Below are 27,629 nucleotides of genomic sequence, written 5' to 3' on the forward strand. Positions count from 1 at the left end.
TTTGGCATTTTCACTTAGGGCATCTTGGTTATGACTCTCTTTATGCGTTGTCACACCGTGAGCTAGTTAAGGGCCTTCCACGCTTGAAGCTAGCTCAAGATGTCTATAAAGCATGTCAGCTCGAGAAGCAGCACCGTACCCCATTCCCTCAGCAAACCTCACGTTGTGCTGAGGTGCCTCTTAAATTGATTCATGTTAATCTTTGTGGGCCAACATCCACTGCCGCCTTAAACAACGCACTTTACTTCTTTTTGATAATGGATGATCATTCCAAATACATGTGGATGTATTTTCAAAAGCATAAGTCAGATGCTTTCACATATTTTCTTGCTTGGATGCTATTGGCTCATAACCAGACTAGTTGTCGTGTCGGTTGCATGAGGAGTGATAGCGGTAGTGAGTTCATCTTCCACGAGTTTTCCGAGTTTCTACAGAAGCATAGCATCTCCCGCCAACTCACCTCTACCAACTCCCCTTCTTAGAATGGAGTCGTAGAACGTAGAAACCGGACAGTCATTGAAATGATACACTCTATGTTGTTCGCAGCAGAGCTCCCTAAGCGTCTTTGGGTCAAGGCTGTTAACACTTTGGTGTACATCCTCAACTGGTGCCCGACTGCCACTCTTCCTCACAAGACCCCATATGAGGCTTTTTCTAGCTCTCGGCTTGTCATTTCCCACTTCAGAGTCTTCGGGTGTCGTGCATACATACACCCGCCTAATGACAAGATAGCCAAGCTCACTCCCTGAGCTGATCTCCTTATTTTGTTGGGATATTCCTCTGAAGCGAAAGCCTATCGTTTGTTTGATTCTCGGACAAACAAGGTGATCATTAGGCGGGATGTCCTCTTTAACGAGAGGGATATCGTGCAGTCCTCTGCATCATATTCCAATCCGATTCCTTCTTCCACATCATCAGAGATCGTGCTTACAAAGCCTGGTCTACTTCCTGCTCCTAACATTTCTACAGATTCTTCCGCCCTCATGCCCCCTCCTCGAGACCCATTACCTCACTGGTACTAGCAAACCTTACGGGATTCAAGGATCCTACCACTGGATTCCATTCTGAAGGGACCTATAAGATCTGCCAAGCTTGCTCCTTAGGCATCATTTGCGTCACTGTTTCCAGCTGATTATATAGTGCATTCACAGCCCAATACATGGCAAGAGGCTCTTTAACGCCCTCAATGGCGAGAGGCCATGGAGAAGGAGCTAGACAGTATTGACAGAGATGAGACTTCGACATTGGTGGATTGTCCGAGCCACAAGAAAGTCATCACAACAAATTGGATTTTTAGGAACAAGCTAAAAGCTTATGGGACTTTAGAAAAATACAAGGCTCGCCTTGTCGTGCAAGGTTTCAACAGAAGCATGGTATTGATTATGAAGAGACCTTCACCCCTACTGTGAAGGTTGACTTTCTTTCGGTTGCTACTCGTGCTAACCGCTCACCACGGTTGGCCGATACATCAGATGGATGTCAAAAGTGCCTTCCTAAACGGTTTCTTAGGGGAGGAAGTCTATGTCGATCAGCCACCGGGGTTTCCTTCAGGCAACCCAAGGGATAAGGCATTTTGCTAGCATAAAGCTCTTTATGGGCTGAAGCAAGCGCCGCGGTCTTGGTTCCATAGGATGGATGAGTTCTTGCAGACTCACGAATACCATTCTACTCGTTATGACCCAAACTTATATGTTCGATCTACTACAGAGGGGGTTAGCTATATCCTGCTATACATTGATGACTTACTCATCACAGACTCAGATTCTGCTGCCATAGGGGAAATCAAGGCTAAGCTTAAAGCTACATTTGAGATGATAGACCTTGGTTTGTTGTCCTATTTCTTGGGGATGGAGGTAGTTCGTTTTGGGGGCTGTATTTTTGTGTCACAACAAAAGTATGCACTTCAACTCATGGATCAGTATACTCAAGATCAGCCACGACCAGCAGCCACGTCTCTAGATCCTATTGTCCGCTTGTCGAAGGATACCCTAGGACAGCCCTTCGATGAACATACATATCGTTCTGTTGTAGGAAAACTTCTTTGGTTAATTCACACTACATAAGATTTAGCTTACTCAGCTAGCATACTCGATCAGTATTTCACAGCACCTAGAATGTCACATTGGATTCCATATCTTCATGTGTTGCGTTATTTGCGATGTACTTATTCTTATGGCCTGCCATATGGTTCTGGTTTATATCTGCAGGGGTACATTGATTCTGATTAGGCAGGAGAATTTGGCACCCAGCATTCCCATGGCGGCTACCTCTTTACCTTGGGCAAGGCTCCCATTTCCTCGTCCAGCCGTAAGCAGGAGACACTTGCGGCTTCCATGGCCGAGACTGAGTACTGGACTCTCTTCGATGGCACCACCGAGGCTTTTTGAAGGGACTTGCAAGCAGCGGATGTACACACCAAGGCCTCTCCGAGTTGGCCTCGAGTTATGTCAACGGTAAAGAAGTTAGGCCTGGAGTTGTGGCTCTTGCTACATCCCCTCCAAGAGAACATGCACAAAGGGCAACTCAACCCACTCAGCCTGCTCTAGCTCAACCACTTCTCCAAAGATCAACAGCACAAAGGCATGGGACACACAAGATGCTCAGGCTTTGTCGTTAAATGCATTGGCCGTTCAACGGTCCATCATCCTACACATTCAGCCCACAGCTTCTTCACGAGAAGCAACATTGACCTGAAAGTAGATGTTTGTTGAAAAGAAAGAGACACGCATCTCTTTCTTGCAGAAAAAGCTTGAGACTGTGAAGATGGATGAAGGTAATTCTATGCAAGATTACCTAAATAAAATTCAGACTTACGTAAGCAACTTATGAATGTAGATGAGTATTACTCAGGTGCGCACTTGATATCCACTACTTCGAATTCATTGCTACCCTCATATTTGGCCTTTTACACGGCCTTGAACCTCACCATGAGGATTTTCCCACAACCACTTACTTTCCTTTACTTGGTCACTTTGCTCTTCGAGGAAGAGCACACATGTAAACGCCCCGAACAACGTAGTATGCTTAACAATTATGATATTCGCTTATTTTCGAGATTTAATATAAAAGAAAATGAACACTTAAAGCTGAAAATGAAAATTACTCACAAAATTACAGCCATGAAAATGTAAAAGTAATGGAGACAAGATTGAGGGTTGAAGATGGGCAACCCCCCCCCCCCCCCCGGGAAGGAATGTATTTATGCTCAACCCGAGTCCCTTAGGGAAGAGCTCAGTTACAATCAACCTGAGAGTGAGGAGAAGTAATTCTCACTCTCACAAGATCATGCAAAGATGTACAAACACACATGCATTATCTATTATGCAATGATAAGAACTGATTTCTTTACAATATGAGAGAAAAAAGAGGGGAAATCAGCCTTTCTCCATCGTTGATCAGCAGTACATGGATAGGGCTTGCTTCTTGTTGCTAAAATGGAAAAAAGAGCTCGAGAAGGAGATGCTGTAATGAATTTACAGGCTTGCTATCCTGTAAAACAACAGTGATAGAAGAGGGAACATGGAGGAATTTGATAATGGAGAAGTAGGGGATAATAATGGGGATGGATGGGGCCAATTTCTGGCTATCTGTGGGTGTTGTACATGAGTTTACAGCAAAGAAAAATGATGCTGAATGAAGAAAAACGAGCTCTTATTTATAGGAGAGCGAAGAGCTAGTACAAAAGGGAAAAGTGGAGTAGCACAAGACAAGTGTCCAGCCACATGTCATGAGATATGACAAGTGGTGGGACACTTGGAAACTTGTGTGACAAGTGTCTTGACACTTGTCTCTTCTCTATGGCCTTCCTTTTTGGGCTGAATACTGTCAAGAATAGAAACAACCAAATTTAGTAAGCACAGTCAGAGTACAGAATTTACTATTTTAGAATGACATCCCTATTTTTTAGGACTAGCATTTTTAGGCTAATTCGAGGCTCCTAAAATTTAGGGATCTCCTAAAATTTAGGGACCCCCCAATATGGGTGTCATATGAAAGCTTTTTCCGTGTACATAGCAAAAACGGTATCAAAATCTTCATGTGACTTTCCTATGCAAAGCAATGTGCATTTTAAGCTTTCAACCCACACATGTCAAGAATCGCGTGGTGGAGGGGATTTCTCAAGATGCTGCGCCGAACACACACAGAATGCACAAGGAGAAGCTCACTCAAGAGACAAGAAGAGAGATGGAGGCCAAAACGTTTTCTTGCTGATTTTTTCTTCTTCTTCCACACACTTTACAATGTACACAAAGTATAGATAAGATACAACATAAAAGGAAAGTGGCCTACTAAGTCAAACAATGCATAACCGACTACACTAGTCGAATGGCGCTATAACTATGCCAGCTGTAAATAGGTGTAACAACCTGAATATAATAAGTAATGAGTCAGTGGCCATGTGAGAGTCATAATGACCACCGACGTGCTAAGTGTAGACGTGTGGACCCATCTAACCAGGCGGTCCATCATCCATGTCCACATGTGTTGAGCTTGCCATCTCAACACTCCCCCTCAAGCTCAACTGCATCTCTGCAACTCCAAGTAAGCTTCGAAACTTTTGAAGCTTCTCTGTACCCAATGCCTTCGTGAAGATATCAGCTATCTGATCCTGTGTGCTGACATACACCAAGTCAATCTCACTTGCTAGTACCTTCTCTCTCACAAAGTGGTAGTGTACCTCAATATGTTTTGTCCTGGCATGGAACACAGGGTTCCTAGCCAACTGTATACTGCTCATGTTGTCACAATAAATGACAACTCGACCTTCCACCTGCACATCCAAATCAGCCAGTAACTTTTGCAGCCATACTACCTCACATGCTGCAACAGCAGCACCTCTATACTCAGCCTCTGTACTCGACAAAGCAACTGTAGATTGCTTTTTGCTGCTCCATGCAACTGCTGCACTACCAAGAGAAAACATGTATCCGCTGGTAGATCTTCTATCAGACATACTACCAGCCCAATCTGCATCTGTGTATCCAAACACCTGTACATCTGTACCTGCCTCATAGAAAAGCCCATAATGTAATGTGGACTTCACGTATCTCAATATGCGTCTCACTGCATCCAAATGTGGCTTTCTAGGTACTTGCATAAACTGACTCACAAGACCAACAGCATAGCTCAAGTCTGGCCTTGTAATGGTCATATAGATCAAACTCCCCACTATCCTCCTGAACATAGTAGGGTCTTCTATCTCATCCCCAACATCAGCACTCAGCTTTACATTCTGCTCCAACGGGACTGAAAGTGGTTTGCATGCAGTCATACCATACTTGGACAACATATCCAAGCCATACTGTCTTTGGGACAGCCATATACCATCATCACATCTGATTACCTCAATGCCAAGGAAGTACCTTAGCTCACCTAAATCCTTCATCTCAAACTTCATCTTCAAACAGCCCTTGACTTCAGCAATCCCACTATCACTATCACCTGTAATAATCAAGTCATCCACATAGATGACTATGATGACCAAACCTGTATCTCCCTTTCTCACATAAAGTGAGTGATCAGCATCAGAAACATAAAAGCCAATATTGACAAGATACTCTCTGATCTTGTCAGACCATGCTCTAGGTGCTTGCTTGAGTCCATAGAGTGCCTTCTTCAACCTGCACACATACGTGGGATGCTCTAAATCTTCATAACCTGCTGGCTGATCCATATACACTTCTTCCTGCAAATCACCATGCAAGAAGGCATTCTTTACATCCATTTGCTGCAACCTCCAACCTTTGGCTGCTGCCAAAGCAATCACACATCTGACAATTGCCATCCTAGCAACTGGACTGAAGGTTTCATCATAATCTATGCCATATGTCTGGGCATAGCCTTTTGCAACCAGCCTAGCTTTGTACCTGCTAATAGAACCATCTGCATTGTGCTTAATCTTATAAACCCACTTACATCCAATAGCTTTCTTTCCCTTTGGCAATGATACTAGATCCCAAGTGTTATTGGCCTCTAGTGCAGCCATCTCCTCATCCATTGCTGCATCCCAATGAGCATGACCAACAGCCTCCTCAAAACATGTGGGCTCAACATCCTCAACTAGTTTCACCATATAAGCATAATGGTGAGCTGCATAACCCTCAAAACCAAATCTTTTAACAGGGTATCTCACCCTGCTAGACCTGCGTACCACTGGATCACTCAATGGAGTCTTTGCATTAACACGTGCTCTCTGCACACCTGGAGTCCTCACTGAAGGAATGCCAAGCTCATCATCCAAGCTCTCTGAGCCACTGGAGTCTCCATTAAGAACTGCATCAATGCCTTCTGACACTTTATTCTTTCCTTTGTCTTTACCTGTAGTGCTACTAGATGCACCCGAAGATGTAGAGGTACTCCTTAGTCTCCCAGACCAAGGACTACCAGATGATGTCTCTGGTCCACTAAGAGTTCGTGATTCTTGCTTTTCAGCCTGCACATGAGTGTCATGATCATCATCATCATCCAATGCATCACCACTAGATGCATACCAACTGCTCATTTCATCAAAGATGACATCCCTGCTCACTCTGAACTTACATGTGACAGGGTTGTAACAGCGATACCCTTTCTGCTCTAAAGAGTATCCAATAAAGACACACTTTTCAGCCTTTGGATCCAGTTTCTTCCGCAACTCATCTGGCACATGAACATACGCAATGCAGCCAAATACTTTCAAGTGTGAAACATCAGGCTTCTTACCTGTAAAACATTCTTCGGGGGTCATACCATGAACTGCAGCTGTGGGAGTTCTGTTCATAATATAAACAGCAGTATGAACAGCCTCAGCCCAAAAATGCTTAGGCATATTCTTTTCAGCCATCAAGGCGCGTGCAACTTCTGCAATATGCATGTTTTTCCTTTTTGCAACCCCATTTTGCTGTAGGGTATACCTGCATGTGAACTGTCTCTTTATCCCATGAGACTTCAGAAAATCACTGAACTCATTTGAGAGGTACTCTCCCCCTCCATCTGACCTCAGGCACTTTACTTTCAAGCCTGTTTCTCTTTCAACTGCAGCCTTGAAAGTTCTAAAGTGCTCAAAAGCTTCACTCTTTTCCTTCATAAAATATACCCACAGCTTTCTAGAGCAATCATCAATGAATGTGACAAAGTATGAACTGCCTCCAAGAGATACATTTTGTGTAGGCCCCCAAATGTCTGTATGCACAACATCAAGGATATTTCTGCTTACATCTCTGTCATGTGAAAAGGGTTGTCTTGCCTGCTTACCAAACTGACATGCTTCACATACCTTCTGAAATTCTGCAACTTTAAATGTAGGCAAACCTGTAACCAACCCTTTGGACTGCATTAATTTGAGCCTTTGTACATTTGCATGTCCAATGCGTTTGTGCCAAATTTCAATGTCTGCAACAACACCTTTTCCTTTGGCATACATAGCCGCATTCATAGTAGGAATTCCAGCATCTAGAGTGAACATACGTCCAACTCTACTTCCCTTTGCTACCAACCTGCACTTGTCATTGAAGTCTTCTACAAAGCAGCCCTTTGCATTAAATCTGACTTGCAGCCCTTGCTCTACCATTTGACCGACTGACACCAAATTCTTTGTAATAGATGGCACATGTAATACATCTGAAAGACTCTTTGTCTTACCATCATGCAATGACAAGGGAACTTTTCCAATGTGTGAAATTGGGTGGCATGAGTCATCACCCGTCTGCACATAACCTGCATTCTGCAAATCCTGCATCTCTCCAAACCATTCTGCATGGCTGGTCATATGATTGGATGCACCTGAATCAACATACCAAACATCTTCATGTGTTTCCTTTCCTGTAACAGCATTCAGCATATGCTGCATAACGAACAAACGTTCATTTTTGTCTTCATTCTGTCGTGAAGACGATGCATAGTTTCCTTGCTGCAACTTACCACTGCGGATATCATCTCTCTTAGCATAACATTGGGCTGCAATATGACCTATTTTGCCACAGTAGTGGCACACAATACCAGAGTTGTTAGAACCTCTGTTCTGCCATCCACCTCTTCCTCTAAAGCTCCCCCTGCCTCTAAAGTTACCACGACCTCCTGAAACCTGCATATCGCCAAATTGCTGATTCAATCTATTTTGTTGGTTATCACTACCACGTCCTGTACCACGGCCTCTTGAAGAGAACCTGCCACGTCCCCTTCCAGAACTGGAGTAGAAAGCTTGGACCTGTTCACCACTTCTTTCAGATGTCTCACTCTGCATGTTGATCTCTTCGGTGATCATAAGAGAGACCAATTCATCGAAATCTGGAAATGGCTTTCTGACATATACGGAAGTTACAAAAGACTTCCAAGCCTTTTCATTGTTAAGTCCACCCAAGGTAGACGATACCAAATCATCATCATCGGGCATTGCATCAATCGCTGCCAATGCATCTGCAATGCTTCTTACCTTCAGTGCATACTCATTGATAGACATCTTCCCTTTCTTTAATGTATTCAACTCTTGCTTGAGTTGAATCTTTCGTGCCTTTGTATTTACAGAAAACATACTTTCAAGTATGGTCCAAGCTGCATATGCATTCTCTGCATTTCTAATGTGTCCCAGCATGTTATTGTCAATTACTGCAGACAACCAATACATGACCTTCTTGTCTTTTGCATTCCATTCCTTTCGTGCCTTTGTCTCTTCTGCAGTTGGAGGATCACTCACCTCCGGCTCCTTTTCTTCACCTGAAACGAACTCGTAGAGGCCTTTTCCAATAAGAAAGTTCGTGACACGGAACTTCCATGAAGGGTAGTTGTTCTTGTCGAGCTTCTCAATGATAGGGCTTCCACTATTCTCTGCCATTATCACAATAATAATACCAAACAGCAAGCAAATCTTCTGCAACCCTCGACCTGTAGTACACAGCAATTCACCAGACAGCCTTTTCCACTGTCTGCTCAACAATACATGCAATCTGCAACCAGTTTGCAGATAAACCTTGTGTTTACTCACTGGTAAACACCTTTGAACTTACAGATCTGAAATCTGTAACCTGCGCACCCACGTTCGGTCAATACAGTCGAAGTCACAGTATACCCCGAAACTGCTGTCCGCAACCTTGCGGCTCTAAAACGGGCCCTGAAACGGCCTCAAATGCCCAAAATCTCTGCGGGTAAGCCCTAAAGGGCTTATCTGCAGAATATACAGCGCTCTTCGCGCACACCAAATCTCACTGCAATCTGAGATTTTTGCTCTGCCCTGCTTCCGGTGCCTCCACAGGCACTATCCAAGAGAAGGAGTGGAAGAATGGGAGAGATTCTTACCCGTAGCTTGCTTGCTCGAACCTTGCTTCTTCTCCTTCACTTCAACCTTCGAAATCAGCCTCTCTCAATGGCGCGGCTCTGATACCATGTCAAGAATCGCGTGGTGGAGGGGATTTCTCAAGATGCTGCGCCGAACACACACAGAATGCACAAGGAGAAGCTCACTCAAGAGACAAGAAGAGAGATGGAGGCCAAAACGTTTTCTTGCTGATTTTTTCTTCTTCTTCCACACACTTTACAATGTACACAAAGTATAGATAAGATACAACATAAAAGGAAAGTGGCCTACTAAGTCAAACAATGCATAACCGACTACACTAGTCGAATGGCGCTATAACTATGCCAGCTGTAAATAGGTGTAACAACCTGAATATAATAAGTAATGAGTCAGTGGCCATGTGAGAGTCATAATGACCACCGACGTGCTAAGTGTAGACGTGTGGACCCATCTAACCAGGCGGTCCATCATCCATGTCCACATGTGTTGAGCTTGCCATCTCAACAACACATGCACATTGTACAAGCATTTCACGATCATGCCATCTTGTTGATTGTAACTATTTGTTCTGGCGGATCTAGCCCACACTTCAAGGCATCAATCCTTTCTGTGTATGAGTCTAACCCTGATATGCGTGAGTTCTGGTCACAGGCGCCCAATCGGACCATGTAGGTGGAAGTGTGAACTATCTTTTCTCTGACCCACCGCGTGGGTCCACCATAACCTGTGACCACTCATCAATGGCCAGCTCCAATGCGCTTTTCATTATATCTAATTAGTACGAAGGAAACAAATTTAATAAATCATTATATAGACAAATTAATGAAAAAGGATACAAATTCAGTTTCTATAGAGTTGTGACAGCCCTCTGGCTTTTATTTAGTTGTCCTCACCTAAAAAGCTTCTTGATATGGCTGAAGAATGTCTGGGTAATCCTTCATGAATTTTTCATCTACCCACTGTGCATCTGTTGTGGATAGATTCTTGAATTTTAGTAAGAATTTTCGTGTCATAAGGCCACTTCTCGTGGTTCGATCCTTATGAAACAAAATCTGTTCAGGTTCCAAGAGTTGCTCTGTTTCTTCAACTTCTGGGGGATCTTCAGTAATGGGTTCCTTTGGTTCTGGTTCTATGTAAGGTTTTAGTAAACTTACATGAAAAGCATTGTGTATATTCCAATGAGCAGGAAGCTCAAGTCGATAAGAAACTTCATTTATTTTCTCAATCACTTTGAAGATCCAAAGTATCTACTGGAGAGCTTTGGAAAAAATGAATTTTGACCGGAACCTTGTTTGAGCCTGCTTTTATCAAACTTTAGCAAGACATATTGACCTTTTTCAAAAGCCAAAGGTCTTCTTCGTTTATCTGCTTGCTTCTTTTGTCGATCTTGGGCAACTTTGATAGTGGCTCGAACTTTATCCATTGCTGTTTTTAAATCTAAAGCAAACTCATCAACAGCAAAAATCTTATCTTTAGTGCGAATAATTGGAGGAGGAATCACTTTACCTTGTACTATTTCATTTGGAGCTTTCCCTGTGGATGAGTGCATTGTATTGTTGTAAGCAAACTCCAATAATGAAAGATATTTCTCCCATTGTGACTTATGTTCACTAACATAAGCTTTCAACATATCCAAAAGAGTGAGATTCATCACCTCTCATTGGCCATCAGTTTGAGGATGAAAAGCTGAGGAGAACTTTAAAGTGGTTCCCAAATTCTCAAATAAAGCACGCCAAAAGTTACTTGTGAATTTCGAGTCTCTATCTGAAATGATCTCAGAAGGCATACCATGTAATCTGAAGATATGTTGAATGAAAAGTCTTGCAGCTTGTGCAGATTTCAATGTTTTATGACATGGAATAAAATGTGAGTGCTTGTTGAATCGATCAATTATTTTGGCATACTAGACAAGCCTCAATGAAGTTATGTGTATCTCTTCGTAATCTTGGCCAATAAAAGTAGTGCTCAATTGCACTTAGAGTGGCTGCTCTCCCTCTATGCCCTGCATAAGGGGGTTCATGACTTTCTTTAAGCACCTTTTGTCGAACAGGAAGAGTGACACAAAGGCGATTGTTCATGAGAAGGTAACCGTCTTTGATGGAATAATCTGGATGAGAACCTCCTTGGTGTAAATTTGACCAAATTGCTGCAAAATCAGTATCTTCATCATAAGTATTCTTCATCATTTGAAAATCTTCATGATGAGCCACTGTAATAGTTGCAATGCGAGGCACTCTAGAGAGTGCATCAACAACTACATTTTGTTTCCCTCGAGTATACATAATTTAAAAATGAAACATAGACAAGAAATTTTCCCATCTTGCATGTTTCTCCTACAAATGCTTTTGAGTCTTGAAATACTTCAAGCTCTGATGATCAGTTTTAATAAGGAATTCATTGCCTAAAAGATAATGTTTCCATATCTTCAAAGCATGAACCACTGCGAAGAGCTCCTTTTCATAAATGTCATACCTTTTCTCCACATCATTTAGACAGCAGCTTTCAAAGGCTACGGCATGGCCTTCTTGATTTAGCACTGCACCAATACAATCACCGCAAGCATCTGCTTCCACCGCAAATGGTTTTACCAAATCTAGATTATAATAACAGGTCCACAAGTAAGAGCTGTTTTCAGCCTTGTGAAGGCTGCCTTCTCTTTTTCCTTCCATTGGAAAGAGGTCTTTTTCTTTGTAAGGTCATGAAGTGGAGAAGCCGTATGTGCAAAATGCTTGATGAAGCGGCGGTAATAAGAGCATAAGCCAAGAAACGATCGCACCTCATGTACATCATGAAGATGAGGCCATTCTTGGATTATCCTGATTTTTTCAGGATCCATCTGAATCCCTTCAGAAGAGATAACATACCCAAGGTAATTTATTTTATGCATGAAAAATTCACTCTTTTTACCATTTACCAAGAGTTGATTTCGTTGAAGTAATTGTAGAACAATCTCCAAGTGCTGATGATGCTCCTCTTCATTCTTACTAAAGACAAGAATATCATCAAAGAAAGTACCGACATATTGTCGATGCTCTCTAAAGATGCGCTCCATCATTCGATTAAAGGTGGCTGGTGCATTGGTTAATCCGAAAGGAACCACCAAGAATTCATAAAGACTGTATGAAGTGCGGAAAGCAGTTTTGTGTACATCTTGTGGTATTACCCTAATTTGATGATAACCACTCTTTAGATCAATGCGGCTGAAAACCTTTGAGCCTCCTAGACAATCCAAAATGTCGTCAATTCTGGGAATAGGAAACCGATTCTTCACAGTGATTTTGTTGAGGGCTCGATAATCAATGCACATCCTGAATGTGCCATCTTTCTTTTGAACAAGAGGAACCGGTGAACAAAATGGTGAGCTACTTGGCCTAATTAGCCCACGGTTGAGTAGGTCTTCGACTTGCTTTTTGATTTCTTCTTGTTGAGGACGGCTCACACGGTATGGTGCTATATTAGGAGGAGAACTGCCCGGGATAATATCAATATGATGGTCTTCTGGCCTTTCTAGGGGAAGTTGATAAGGAAGATCTTCCGAAAAACAGTCTTTATACTTTTCCAAGAGCTGAAGTCGCTCTTGGTTTTCAGCATTTATATTATCTTTTACATCAGGGACATAAAGCAAACAACATTGAACACAATCCTTAATTGCTCTAGAGACTTGCATATGGCTTACCATAGGTATGGTGTCTCCAGAAACTCCAGCTTGGATCTCGTACTTATTGCCTTTGTTGGTGAGTTCTACCTTCTTTTTCTGAGAGAAGATGTTGAATCTACTCTGTGATTCCAGGGCATGCCAAGAATCACATCGCAACCATCAAGGTCTCCGATACAAAAGGTATCTTCGTCACTGTAGCCTTGAATTTGAAACTTGAGCTTGCCAATGTAGGGTATCACAGTTTTCACTGTGTCACCTTCATCAGCATTTAAAGCTTGGCGAACTTCTGACAGAGTGTCCATCTCTTCATTCTTTAATCCAAGCTTTCTAGCTAATTGCAAGGAAATGATATTTTCGTTCGCCCCAAGATCTATCAAGAATAGTGCTTGCTTACCTTGCAACTGTCCCCAAGCTTTTAATAATTTGCGCATCTCTGGAGTGTGAGTTGTGTTTGCAACTACATCACTAATAGCATTGATTTTCACTGGCGACTTAGGCTTGTTGTCAGAAACCTTGCTTTGTCCCTTGTTTGGACATTGCTTCGCTATGTGGCCTATTTGTCCACATTTAAAGCACTTCCCTTCTTTCATGAAGCCTTGCTTTTCTTCTTCGGAAAATTGCTTTACTTGTGGGTATAGATTGGAGCGAAATTGAGGAGCATTAGGAGGTGCATAGGGCTTCATCTTCTTTTGATTTGATGGCTGCTTTTGCCACTGTTTTTGTCCTTCATTTGGGGCTGAATACTCCTCATCATCAGCTACTCTCTTCTTATCATTCTTTTGGAATGATTTGTTGCCATTGTGCTCCATTTCCCATGTCTCAGCATGGTCAATGAGTTCCCTGAGACTAAAACAATGATAATGATTAAGAGCAGTACGAAGTTTAAAATGCAAACCTCCTTGAAACTTTCTAAGCTTTTCCGAACTGCTGATCTTCTTGAAATGTTGGACCTTCAAAAGTAGCTCCCAAAATCTCTTGGTATAGTCACTAAGTGACTCATTTTTCCTTTGCCAAAGCCGATCCCATTCCATTTTTACATCTCTTTTGAAATGAACAGGAAGAAATTGGCTTTGTATCAGGCGAACAAAGGACCGCCATGATTTTGGGGCAGCATGATCATATTCCAACCCCGTCCACCAAGTATGGGCTAAGTCGGTCAAATGTAAAGCTGCAAACTTAATCTTTTCTTTTTCTTTATACTTGTCACGACCATACAAAATTTGAAATTGACAAATAAACTTTACAAGAAGATCATGATTTCGGGAACCATCATACATACTGAACTTGATCTTCTTTTCAAGTTGAGATAGTGACTTAGTCTTCTTCTTCTTCTTATGCCTTCGTCCATGCCCGGATCTTGAGGTTGAAGATGATGAAGTGCTTGATAGGGATGAAGATGGAGACGAGGGTGAAGAATGTCAACGCCTTTGACGATGATGAGGTCTTCCACGAGAAGGGTGTGACTCTTCGTCACTAGAAGAGGGTCCATCAGAGTAGGCGCCAGATGACTTTAAAGAAGAGGATGAGCTTCGACGCGATCTCTTTCTTTGTCTTGAAGTAGAATGAGACTGCCTCTTAGAAGTAGTTGGACTTCTTGATCGGCTCCTTTCATTGGTATGGCTTTATCTCCTTAAAGCAGATGGGCTTCTTTCCTTGAATTCTTTGGGATTCTCAACTTTTCTAGTTTGAGAAGTTGCTCACGAATTTGCTGATTCTCCTCTCTAAGACTTTGAATGGCTTGAAGGATAGCACTCAACTGATCCATTGAGACTCTAAGAAAAATATGCTCAAGCACTCAATGCAAGGGCTGAAAACAAACAAACTTATAATTGTAAGCACTACCAGTGTTGGGGTGAGGACCGAGCCAAATCTCTGATACCACTGTAAATGCCCCGAACAACGTAGTATGCTTAACAATAATGATATTCGCTTGTTTTCGAGATTTAATATAAAAGAGAATGAACACTTAAAGCTTAAAAGGAAAATTACTCACAAAATTACAGCCATGAAAATGTAAAAGTAATGGAGACAAGATTGAGGGTTGAACATGGGCACCCCTCCCCCTCCAAAGGAATGTATTTCTGCTCAATCCAAGTCCCTTAGGGAAGAGCTCAATTACAATCAACCTGAGAGTGAGGAGAAGTAATTCTCACTCTCACAAGATCATGCAAAGATGTACAAACACACATGCATTATCTATTATGCAATGATAAGAACTGATTTCTTTACAGTATGAGAGAAGAAAGAGGGGAAATCAGCCTTTTTCCATCGTTGATCAGCACTACATGGATAGGGCTTGCTTCTTGTTGCTAAAATGGAAGAAAGAGCTCGAGAAGGAGGTGCTGTAATGAATTTACAAGCTTGTTGTCCTGTAAAACAGCACTGTGATAAAAGAGGGAATATGGAGGAATTTGATAATGGAGAAGTGGGGGATGATGATGGGGATGGATGGGGCCAGTTTCTGGCTATCTGTGGGTGCTGTACATGAGTTTACAGCAAAGAAAAATGATGCTGAATGAAGAAAAACGAGCTCTTATTTATAGGAGAGGGAAGAGCTAGTACAAAAGGGAAAAGTGAAGTAGCATAAGACAAGTATCCAGCCACATGTCATGAGATGTGACAAGTGGTGGAACACTTGGAAACTTGTGTGACAAGTGTCTTGACACTTGTCTCTTCTCTATGGCCTTCCTTTTTGGACTGAATACTGTCAAGAATAGAAACAACCAAATTTAGTAAGCACAGTCAAAGTACAGAATTTACTATTTTTAGAATAACATCCCTATTTTTTAAGACTAGCATTTTTAGGCTAATTCGAGGCTCCTAAAATTTAGAGACCCCCCAATATGGGTGTCATATGAAAGCTTTTTCCGTATATATCGCAAAAACAGTATCAGAATCTTCATGTGACTTTCCTATGTAAAAAAATGTGCATTTCAAGCTTTCAGTCCACACATGCACATTGTACAAGCATTTCATGATCATGCCATCTTGTTGATTGTAACTATCTGTTCTAGCGAATCTAGCCCACACTTCAAGGCATCAATCATTTCTGTGCGAGTCTAACCCTGATATGCGTGAGTTCTGGTCACAGGCGCCCAATCGGGCCATATAGATGGAAGTGTGAACTATCTTTTCTCTAACCCACCGCGTGGGTCCACCATAACCTGTGACCACTTATCAGTGGCCAACTCCAATGCACTTTTCTTTATATCTAATGAGTGCAAAGGAAACAAATTTAATAAATCATTATATAGACAAATTAATGAGAAAGGATACAAATTCTGTTTCTATAGAGTTGTGACAACGCAAGAAAGAATAGTGGCGTGGATGTTATAGCCTCTAAGCAGACTTTTATGGCAGTGCAAATGGGCAAGAGCAGCCAAGCTAAAAGTTCTACGCAGAGCTCTAGGACATCAAGTGCTTCACAAAGTACCAAGAAACACGGGGGCACACAAGGCAAGAAGAGCAAGTGCCACTATTGCAAGAAGCCAAGACATTATATCACAGAATGTAGAAAGCCCATCACCAAGCAAGAGTCAAGAATGTCTGTTTTTTATGCACCTTCCACCAGTAATGAGTCTGCATCTTTTGTTGCAAACCAAGACTATTGTTTTTACACATGCACTTATGACTCTTCTTGGACAGATAGAGTATTTACCTCTACTGAGGATGCAAGCATATGGTTTTTTTACAAAGGCACTTCTAGACATATCACATCCCGCAATGATATTTTTTCTTCCTTTATTGCAACCCCTGTTGACAAGTTTGTATAGTATACCAACAACGCATCATACCCTCTTAGAGGCATTGTGGAGATTGTATTGACAACCATTGATGGCTCTTTTCTCGTAATGTTTCTTTTAGAGCAACTGTCAGATTACAGATTGTGCACTCACATATATGTGGCCCTATGCAAACAAAATCATTGAGTAGCTGTTACTATTTTATCAGTTTGATTGATGGCTTTACTCGTTTCTGTTGGGTCTATTCTATGGTAACAATGTCAGAAGTGTATGATGCATTTTTGGCTTTTGTAGTACTTGCTGAAAATCAATCTGCCTGCAAGATAAAGACTCTCCGTTCCAACTGAGGTGCAAAATACGCATCTTCTATACTAAAAATTTTTTTCAACAGAAAGGCATTGTCCATTAGTACACTATTGCTTATACTCCACAGCAAAATGGGATTGCATAGAGAAAGAATCGGTCACTCATGGAGATGGCCAAATGTATGCTTAAAGCAAAGAGCTTGCCAAATAGTTTTTGGATCAAAGAAGGTATGTGTACTTGCCATGTTTTTAACAAGTACCCCACCAAGGCATTAAAGAATGTCACACCTGTTGAGACTTGGAACAGCCAAAAACCTTCTATTGGACATTTTCATACTTTTGGGTGTCTTGTATATCCACATATTCCCAAGGTACTAAGAAAGAAGTTGGATAATAAGGCTATTAAATGCATTTTTGTGAGGTACAACTGTGAGAGCAAAGAATATAGATTATATGATCATGTCTCTAAGAAGCCATTTGTCAGTAGGAAAGTGGTTTTTGATGAAAAGTCAAAATTATCCCTTGTTGGTTTTGATACATATCAGGCCGCCAATTATATATTTGAGGGGCTGCTGCCCATTTATTTTGGTGATATAGCTAGAGCTTCAACAAGTGTACTTAATGTTCAGCCAATTGCTCCATTGGGTAATGCAAAAAATCAGCCTATGGCTGATGTGTGAATATTCAGAAGGGTGCTGAATTTAAAGCTTAGCAAGAGCTTGTACACAGTCAAGAAACTAGGCAAATGCCTAGATGGTATTTTCAGACTATGAAAGCAAGCTCGTATGCATGATGGTGCACATACCATGGAGTTTGTTATCATAGCACATACACTTGATGATGAGGAGCCTTAATATTTTGAGGATGCACAACATAGTGTACATTGGATGGCAGCAATGCAAGCTGAGTTTGATCCTATCATAGAAAATCAAACATGGGATTTAGTGACCTTGCTTGTTGGGAAGAAAGCCATTGGTACAAAGTGGGTCTATAAGCTGAAAAGGAATGCAAATGGATCCATTGACAAATATAAGTCAAGGCTTGTGGCCAAAGGCTACCCAAAAAAAGAAAGGCATTGACTATGAGAAGACATTTGCGCCTACATCTCCCATGACTACCATTCGGCCTATGGTTGCTTTGGCTGCCCATTATGGTTGGATTGTGCACCAACTTGATATTAGGAATGCATTTCTACATGGGGAACTTCAAGAAGAAGTGTATGTACAACAACCCATTGGTTTTGCAGGCAGTTAAGGGATCCAAAAACTTGGTATGGAAGCTGAAAAAGGCTTTGTATGGTTCGAAGAAAGCTCCCCGGGCTTGGTATGCAAAAATTAATGCCTTTTTACTCAACCAATGGTTCATTAACAGCTCATCAGAGTCTGCACTTTACGTATGTAAAGAGAGGGAATCCTTGCTGGTCATATGTCTTTATGTTGATGGGCTTCTGCTCACAAGGACACATGCTAATCAGACTTCAGCATTCAAACAAAATTTGCAGCAAACTTTTGAGATATAAAATTTGGGGCATTTGCACAATTATTTGGGCATTCAGTTCATTCATGACACTAAAGGCATTGGATTGTCATAATCTAGATACATTGGTAAGCTTCTTGAGAGGTTTGGCCTACAGGATTGCAAGCGAATTTGCACAGCTATGGAACCAGGACTCAAGCTGTGCTTGGATGGTGACAATGATGTTTGATATCCATAGGTATGCTCCAGTAATTGGATGTCTCATTTACTTATGCAACACAAGGCTAAACATTCAATTTGCAGTTTCAACCCTGACTAAATATATGCACCACCCACGCAGGTCACATTGGCAAGCTGTTAAACATGGTTTGCATTACTTGCAAGGTACTAGGACTCTTGGCTTGCTTTATGCCAAGGGGGGACTACAACTACATGCTTACAATGATTCAGATTGTGCTAGTGATTTTGATTCATGTCACTCTAGGAGCGGTAATTGTTTCTTTCTTGGCTCATCTTGCATCTCTTGACTTAGCAAGAAACAATCCACTGTTGCCACATCATCATGTGGAGCTGAATACAAGACAGCTTTCACTACCACAGTTGAATGCGTATGGCTTAGATGTTTGTTGGCTGATTTGGATGTATCTATCACAGAGCCCACCCTTTCTTCACTGACAATTAGAGTGCCATTGTAGTGGCATGGAACCCAGTATTTCATGCCACTACAATATTGTAGTAGCATGGAACCCAGTATTTCATGCACGCACAAAGCACATCGAGATCCACTCTCACTTTGGCGTCAAAGAGAGGCTACATACAGGTGATATCAGCCTTGTCTATTGTCCTAGCACTAGTAATGTGGCAGAAATCTTCCCCAAAGCTCTTTCTCTTGACAAATTTGAAGCATTCCGCAATGCTTTAAATTTTATCTCCTTTGGTGGATGACCTTTGTACATTGATCACTCTTCACTTCGGGGGGATTTGTTAGGTTTGACTCACACCTGCGCTCACAGAGGAGTATCAGTGATCCTCGCTAGGACACTACGGCACTTTTTACTCTCCTTACGAGAGGTGTTTTCCACTAGATTTATTCTCTTTTATTTTATGTGCCTGTGTTACCCAGTTTGGGCACTTGTCATGTTTTACATCTTTTGGATGTGGACACACTATAGCAATCCTAAGGTTTGAGGATTATACTTTGTACTTGTATCTTACACTCTTCAAACTATTGCATTGGGTGTTGTGCTATCACATTCTCACACTCTCTTCACTATCAACTGTACACTCAGCTGAGCTTCAATCTATCCTTCTTCGGAAAAAAACACAAAAACCCTCAATTTTTGAATTTGGGGGTTTTCAAAAATGTGTGCAATTTCCGGTTGATCTAGCTCATCTTTGTCGTTTTAAGCTATGCAAAAATACTCAGAAACCCTCAAAGTGCAAAAACCCTAGTTTTAGATTTTGGGGCTTTTTGGAAAGTTGTGCAATTTCACATCTATCTTGTCTCTCTCATCCTTAATTTTGAGGAAATTTTCAACCTCTGATACCGCATGCCAAGAAATTTATGGGTTTTCAACCGACTTGCCCAAGTTTTGAAATTTTCACCAAAGAATTGGGGCTTTTGCTCAAATCGACTCCCATTGACACTAAAATTTCAGGATTTGTCACGGGCATTGGTAATTGGCTATAACTAATTCTGAATTTTTGCAATTTCCCAAAGTTTACACAGAAAAATTTCAGGCTTTTCGCTCTCATGCCTTCAAAGGCATACTACGGCTGGTGGTACAGCATTCAATTGTCCTGATCAGTTTGGGTGCAGAAATTGAGCCATTCACAGCCATTGTTTGGCTACACAATATTCATTCAGCTGTTCACAGTTTTGGTACAGCCAATACTCTTGTTTGCATTGGGAAACCGAAGAGGGTGTTGGTCATTTATGGCTCTTCCATTTTGGAAGCTTTGGCTTCAACTTCCATTCAGTTTTTATGATGTTTTTGGCATCCTCACCAATGAGGACAAATTGGATGGTACAAATTACTCCTCCTAGAGATTCATGATTCGAAGCCTCCTTGTGGCCATAAATTATTGGGATTAAGTCACAAGTGATGAAGTTGAGCCTACAATGATTGCTCCTGATGCACCTCCTCCCATGCAAGAGAGAGGTGAAGGAGAGCCTATTGTTGCCCCCATTGCTATTACACCTAACCAAAAGAGATGGGATCCTAGAGATGCACAAGCTCTCTCTTTCATAGCTCTATCAGTGATAAGAGCCATCGTACCTTACATTTGATCTTGCAAAACCTCACATGAAACTTGGGTTATTCTAGAACAAATGTTTGCTATCACAAGGACATGAAGTTTTGAGATGCTTTAATCTTAATGATAACATTTGATTAAATTATTAATCAAATGTGCAAGGTTGTTTAGCACATGTGATGCACATGACAATTATTTCATGGTAACAAGCCAAGGACCTATAGGATGCAATGGTTCTCAAAGGTAAAAGTTGTGATAAGTTGTGGTAATTGGGCTTTGGGGGTCAATTGGTGTCAGTTTTGACCCTAGGGCAGTTGTTTGGCCAATAAGTATCACTGGTGACACGAGGGACTAGCATTAGTTGATTAATTATTGTCAATCCAAGGGTCAACACAAGTTGGAAACCGCTCGAACTTGCAAATGGCCTAGCTAATTTAATTATAGATGGGCACTTTTAATTTTGGGTAGGGTCAAAAGGGCTGAAATTAATTTTTAGGATTATTTAATTTTAAAAATTAATTAAATGGCAAGAAAATGCTAAATAATAGGTTTAGAAGGTTGCCACTTTAAAAAAATGCCCATGGAAACTAAGAAAACGTTTTTGGGGGTTGGGTCTTAGCCATTTAGTTAGTTTACAGCCTAGGAGAGAGAGAGGGAGGGAGCTACTGATCCATTTTCTTATCAAACAACAGCAATTTGCTGTAGAAGACAACCATCTAGGGGCCTCAACACGCATGGGACAGAAAGGAGGCACCTTCCAAGGGCTGGCAAGAACGTTTTTTATCAAGTGACAGCATTTTGGAGGTATTTGGCAATAGGTGACGGCATCAAATGCAAGCTGGAGTAGGTGGCAAACTAATTATAGGGTTTTCTCAAGAATAAAACCAGATCTCTCTATCATTTTGTCTTTCTCTCTCCTTCTCCAGCCCTTTCTCAAGAGATATCAAAATTTCTCAGTCATTTTGAGTAGATCAGTGTCAAATTTGGTGGACAACTAAGGGATCTCTACTGTAAATCCTAAACTTCTGCAAATGTTAGGGTTTAGCAGCCACCTTAAGACCTGCACCAACAGGAGAAGGCATCATACATTGAAATCAACACCTAAAATTAGTGGAATTGACAAGGATTTCAGATGCCAAGCAATCCATTGTGAATTGGAGCAACATTTGGCCAATTGGCGGTTCCATTGGTGCAAGTTCAAGGGTGAAATTCAAGGGGTAAATTGCCCAATTTGTTTGTTGGTTGTTGGACCAGCAAGGGGCTTTTGCATCAGCCAAGGAGATTATGGAATCTCGTCTTGTAATACATCCATTGGCAATTGAATTTGAAGAAATACCAAAAGAATCCACCCTATCCCAAAAGGAAGTTTGGTTTCATTTGCAGCCATGAATGAGGCTCCCATCTCTTTTTAGCATAGAGAGTTGGTCAATGCTCACATGAATGAAGGTGATTCTATGACAGATCACATCACAAACATTCAAGATTTGTGTGAGCAACAGCTCAACATTGATGAGCTGATTGAAGATGGTGAGATACTGAGCATCACTTTGAACTCTCTTTCAAAGTCATACCTTTGTTTTCACACTTCACTAACTTTATCATTGCGAGGAGCAACTATGCCCCTCACATTGACCGGCCTCTTGATTCAAGGGGAGCAAACTCGAAAGAATATGGCTCTACGTTCAAGTGATTCAGCCGTGCTTTCTAAGTACAAAGTTAAAGGCCCAAGGGAAAGGAAGCAAATTACAAATCAGCCGAAGGCTGATGTTGGGCAACCTTCAAATAAGGGTACTAATGACATAGATTGGTCTAAGGAGATAAAATGCCACTATTACAGACAGCCAGGTCATTATATTGCATGTTGTCTTACTCAGGACTGTGCTTTTCTTACATGCACTTATGATTCTTCTATGGATAGGTCACTCTTTAATGCAAGAGAAACTCTGCATACTTGGTATTTTGACAGTGGTGCATCCTATCATATCACTTCTAGGATGTGTTCATTCTCTTCTATGCATTCATTCCCTTCTGGTAAGAAGGTATCTTGTGCCAACAACACTTCTCATACAGTTTTTGGTGTTGATGAGGTGGTGATTACAACAGCACATGACACAAATTTCCAACTTTTGTATGTCTTGTATATGCTTGAAATTACCAAGAACTTGATTTTAGTGTGTACTTTTAACAAAAGTGGATTTCATGTCATCTTTGAGCATGGCAAATATGTTGCTCATGACAAGGAGCATGATTATGCATTGAGGTTTTCTAGCACTTTGTACAAAGATCTCTTTTCTGGATGATTATGTGAATACATCCAACAATGCATTTTAGTTGATACACTTACTCCTACAGTGAAAAATACAGAGTTATGGCATGCTAGATGTGCACACATGAGTTCTGGAAATCTCATGACTCTTCAAAGGTGTCATATATATTCTTGGCAAAATGCATTGGTTTGCCTTTAAGAAGGATGATGCAATGTGCGTGGTTTGGAAATTACAGCTTATACACAATGATATATTTGGTCTCATACAAACTCGTGCTCTTGGGGGTCATCATTATTTCACCACATTTGTAGATGACTACTCTAGGTACACTTGGGTGTATGGCTTGAAGGCCAAATCGGATGTATTTGCGTACTTCAAACATTTGGTTGCCAAATTGAAAATTGAAACTAGTTTGAAAGTGCAAATTTTTCGCATTGATAGAGGGGAAGAGCATGTCTTAAGCCTTTGAGGCTTATTGTTAGACCATGGCATTGCACATTATTCTACAATGAGGATGACTTCCTAACGGAATGGAGTGGCAGAATAGAACCATACTCTTATGGAAATGACTAGATGCATGTTGAAGAGAAAGGGTTGCCTTATAGATTTTGGCTTGAAGGCGTTCTGTGTGCAAATCATACTTTGAGATGTGCTCCTACAAAAGCAATGAAAACCATTACACCATATGAGGCATGGTATGGCAAGAAGCCTAGTGTGGATTACTTTCATGTTTTTGGTTGTATCGATGCACACATATACCCAAAGAGCTTCATGAAAGCTTGATAACAAGGCAGTAGAATGCATTTTTGTTGGGTATAGCATGGAAAGCAAAAGGTATAGGCTGTATAACCCTTTCACATGCAAGGTTTTTGTGAGTAGAGATATCATATTCTCTGAAAATTCAGCATATATGCATGCTACATTTGGAACCCCAATTTGGATGTAGAAAATCAGCCATCACAGCATGCTGAACCTGCCCCACTTGCCCAAAATCAGCTGCTGGCTGATCCAGTTTCTCCTAGGGGAGCGGATGGCATACTTGTGCAAGAAAGGGCTGCTATACATACAGCCAAAACAGTCCCTAGATGGTCGATGTATACTCTTAGAGAGAGTCATATGGATGCTCCTTTGTCTCAACGTACATAGTTTAAGTGCTAGGAATGCAAGGGGGGAACATTCTATTGTTATAGGCCATCTTATTGATGATGAGGAAGCATATGCTTTTGCTAGTACTCTTTTGGCTGAGGATTAGCCTACATATTTTGAGGATACACGACAAGATGTGCATTGGGTGCAAGCCATGTTAATGAGATGCGCTCTATTATGAAGAATAACACTTACAGTCTTACTGACTTGCCTTCTAGCAAAAAGGTCATTGTCACACATTGGGTTTACAAGCTGAAAAGGAAATCTAGTGGGTCTATTGACAAATACAAAGCAAGGCTGGTTGCAAAGGGATATGCTCAGAAAAAAGGGCATTGACTATGAGGAGACATTTGCTCCTACATCCAAGATGACCACCATTAGATGTGTGATTGCTATGGCTGCACACTTCAATTGGGATATACATTAGTTGGATATAAAGACAACACTTTTGAATAGAGATTTGGAAGAGGATGTACATGCTGCACAACCTCCAAGCTTTGTTGTACAAGGCCAAGAGCACAAGGTTTGCAAGCTGAATAAAGCCTTGTATGGTTTAAAACAAGCTTTGTATGCATGCTATACAAGATAGATGCATTTTCGACCACACAAGTGTTCCAAAACAGCCCAACTAAACCCACCCTCTACATGAAGGAAGAGGGGGATTTGATCATCATCATTCTTTATATAGTGATATGCTACTCACTAGACCAAATGAGAGAAAAATTGCAGATTTTCAAGGCTAAATTGCAGTCTATGGGGCTACTTTACTATTTTGTGGGGATTCAATTCAACCCAAAACCAGTATAGTATTGTTATGTTTCAGTCACAGTATGTTTCAGTCACAGTAAGGTTTAACATGCAAGATTGTAGACCTATGAGCACACCTATGGAAACAAGGCTAAAACTTTCAATGCATAATAGTAGTGATCTATCAAATGTTACTTACTACAGCCAAGCTACTGGTTGCATCATCTATTTGTGTAACACTCGTCCCCACATACAGTACGCAACATCACATGTAAACAAATACATGCACAATCCAAGGACACTGCATTGGCAAGCTGTTAAGTGCATTTCTCACTATTTCCAAGAAACACAATCATATGGTTTAGTATTTCCAAAGGGGGGAGACTCACAAATGCATGCTTACAGTGATTCACATTGGGCTGGTGATCACAATACAAGGCAGTCTACTAGTGGACATTGTTTCTTTCTAGGCAAATCATGCATTCCTACCTAAGCAAGAAGCAGCCCTGAGCCTACTATGGCTACCTCATCTTGTGAAGCTAAGTATAGGGCAACTCTCATAGCGACAATCAAATGTGTTTGGTTACATTGTGTATTGGCTGATCTTCATGTTCATTTGCAGGAACCCACTCCTATTCTCTCTGACAATCAGAGCGCTATTGCAGTAGCATGGAATCCAATGTTTCATGCCCATACTACGAAACACTTTGAGATACATTATCACTATGTCCGAGAGAGATCACATGCAAGGGAGATTAATATGCCCACATTTCCACACAAGAGAATGTTGCAGATATTTTTACCGACGCACTACCACGTGACTGTTGTAGGGGTACCGAAGGTGCACATTGCAGTCGCCAACCTCAAGAAAATACTTACTGGGCTGCACATTGTGGACAATAGCAGCAGAGTGCTTCAAAAAATCTAGTCACAGAACAAGCTCACCAATGCCTCCGATGCCATACATTCAGACAATGAGCTCTAGATTGTACATGGTTTGAGTGGTTTCTAGACACTCAGGTTACCCTATTGGCTGGAACACTACCCTCAAATCAATGTCAGGTTGGGTACTCAAAAAATTGAGAGTCAACTGTGATACTTGGAAGTTATCTCCATGGCCTTTGCATCTTGCTTTGAATTGTGCAGTCTAACTGGATTATCAATGCTGAGGATTGGATGTTGTTGTGCTTCAAAGTGTCCTTTACTGCATATACTCTTGCAACGGAACTGGTTGGTTAGTTGGAAAGAAGCCCTTTCTCATATTAAATGGACAAGCAGGCTTAAACTTGCAAGTAATTCACTTCTGATGAAGGCCTTAATTGGACTAATGTCTTTTATCCTCCTTTGGCTGCTGTTGACGCACGAAAGGCTTACTTTTTGGTAATGATTTCTAGAGTGGTCGATGTTCTCCCTCCTCACGGGACTATTATGTCTTTTCCCCAAGCTCAACGCAGGTATGCTTTGGGCCATCATTACAGGCCTCTTTCGACTCTCATTCAAAATATGATTGAACCTTTTCAGTTAGTTCATAATGTAGACTTTGACGATAGATTGCAAGATTTGAGCACTCAGTACAATGGTAGGGACTATTCTCTGCATGATATGACAGCCAAGGGAATGCATTTTGTACTTTAACTTAAACATCAGACATCTGAGCATGCCAAAGGATTATGACATCACACGAATCTTGTTATTCAATGGTGTTGAAGCTCTCGGTAATTTGGGCCAGCAAGCTGCCACTTGAGGAGTACCTTTACTTTGGAGATGCAACAGTTTTTCAATTCCATGGCATCAAAGACTCTCAGAAATTTAGGCCAGCAAGCTGCCACTCAAGGAGTGCCTTTACTCTGGAGATGCATGATTGGTCTTGACACCAGAACACTCGCTCTTGCTAGTCAACAGCAATGTGGTGCTTTCTGGCTCTTTAGCAAGCTTTAGCATTTTTGATTTAGCAAGCTTTTCTGGCTCTTTAATCCTTTCCCAATCAAATTCAATAACTGCAGTATGATATTTTCAACAACAAGTGTTTATAAACTTTCTAGGCTGCACGTTTTTATACTCATCAGTCAATTTGTGTATTGATTTTTTATATAATATTTTTCCACAAAAAGTGTGCATCTCTACTCATTGAGGGGGCAACTTAAAACAATTTCTCATTACTACATTCTTCATATATGAATATCATGTATTCTCAAATTGTCTTGGTGTGTAGCTATCCCAAATCATTTGTTGTATCAGGTTCTTTGGAATCCTAGTCTTTGTTGATAATGCTGTTGCCTCCTTTACTTTTCTTTATGAGATCCGTACAACAGGCACTTACTGAATGTTATAGATTTCAAGATATTGGTCAACAACAGATGTTTTGTCTTTTTCTAATATTGTGACATTGGTTCTGTTCACCCTGATAACGAATTGTACATATGGAAGCTTAATAGAAAATCTAATCTCCATAGTTGTTACAGTTTTTATCATACTATCATTCCCTTAAAGTCTAGATCATAGTGAAAAACCATGTGTACAAATACATTTGAGAACAGGGTTGCAAGGTACGTCTCTGCAGTCCTCTTTTCCAGAGGAAATAAGAACTTTATTAATAAATCCCCTTGGGACAAAAATATTGTGAAGTATAATGTTCGCAATATAAGGGACTTCCAAGATATAATATCATTAATGACAAAGTGAAATCTTACGCAAAGTAATAGAGACTAGATTCTTGTACTTGTGACCCCACAAATCTATTATGAGGCTTGATAAATAGCCAAT

At 41.1% G+C, this 27,629-nt stretch overlaps 1 protein-coding gene across 3 annotated transcripts in view; it reads right to left on the minus strand.

Moving 5' to 3' along the window:
- The window catches only part of LOC148038603 (copper ion binding / methyltransferase), a 248,227-nt gene that overhangs the window by 91,832 nt on the left and 128,766 nt on the right, over positions 1-27,629 (minus strand). The window lies entirely within an intron of this gene.

The sequence above is a fragment of the Lygodium microphyllum genome, chromosome 3 (genome assembly GCF_053477565.2).
Source record: "Lygodium microphyllum isolate KBCC chromosome 3, Lygodium_microphyllum_v1.1.10, whole genome shotgun sequence".
Lineage (NCBI taxonomy): Eukaryota > Viridiplantae > Streptophyta > Polypodiopsida > Schizaeales > Lygodiaceae > Lygodium > Lygodium microphyllum.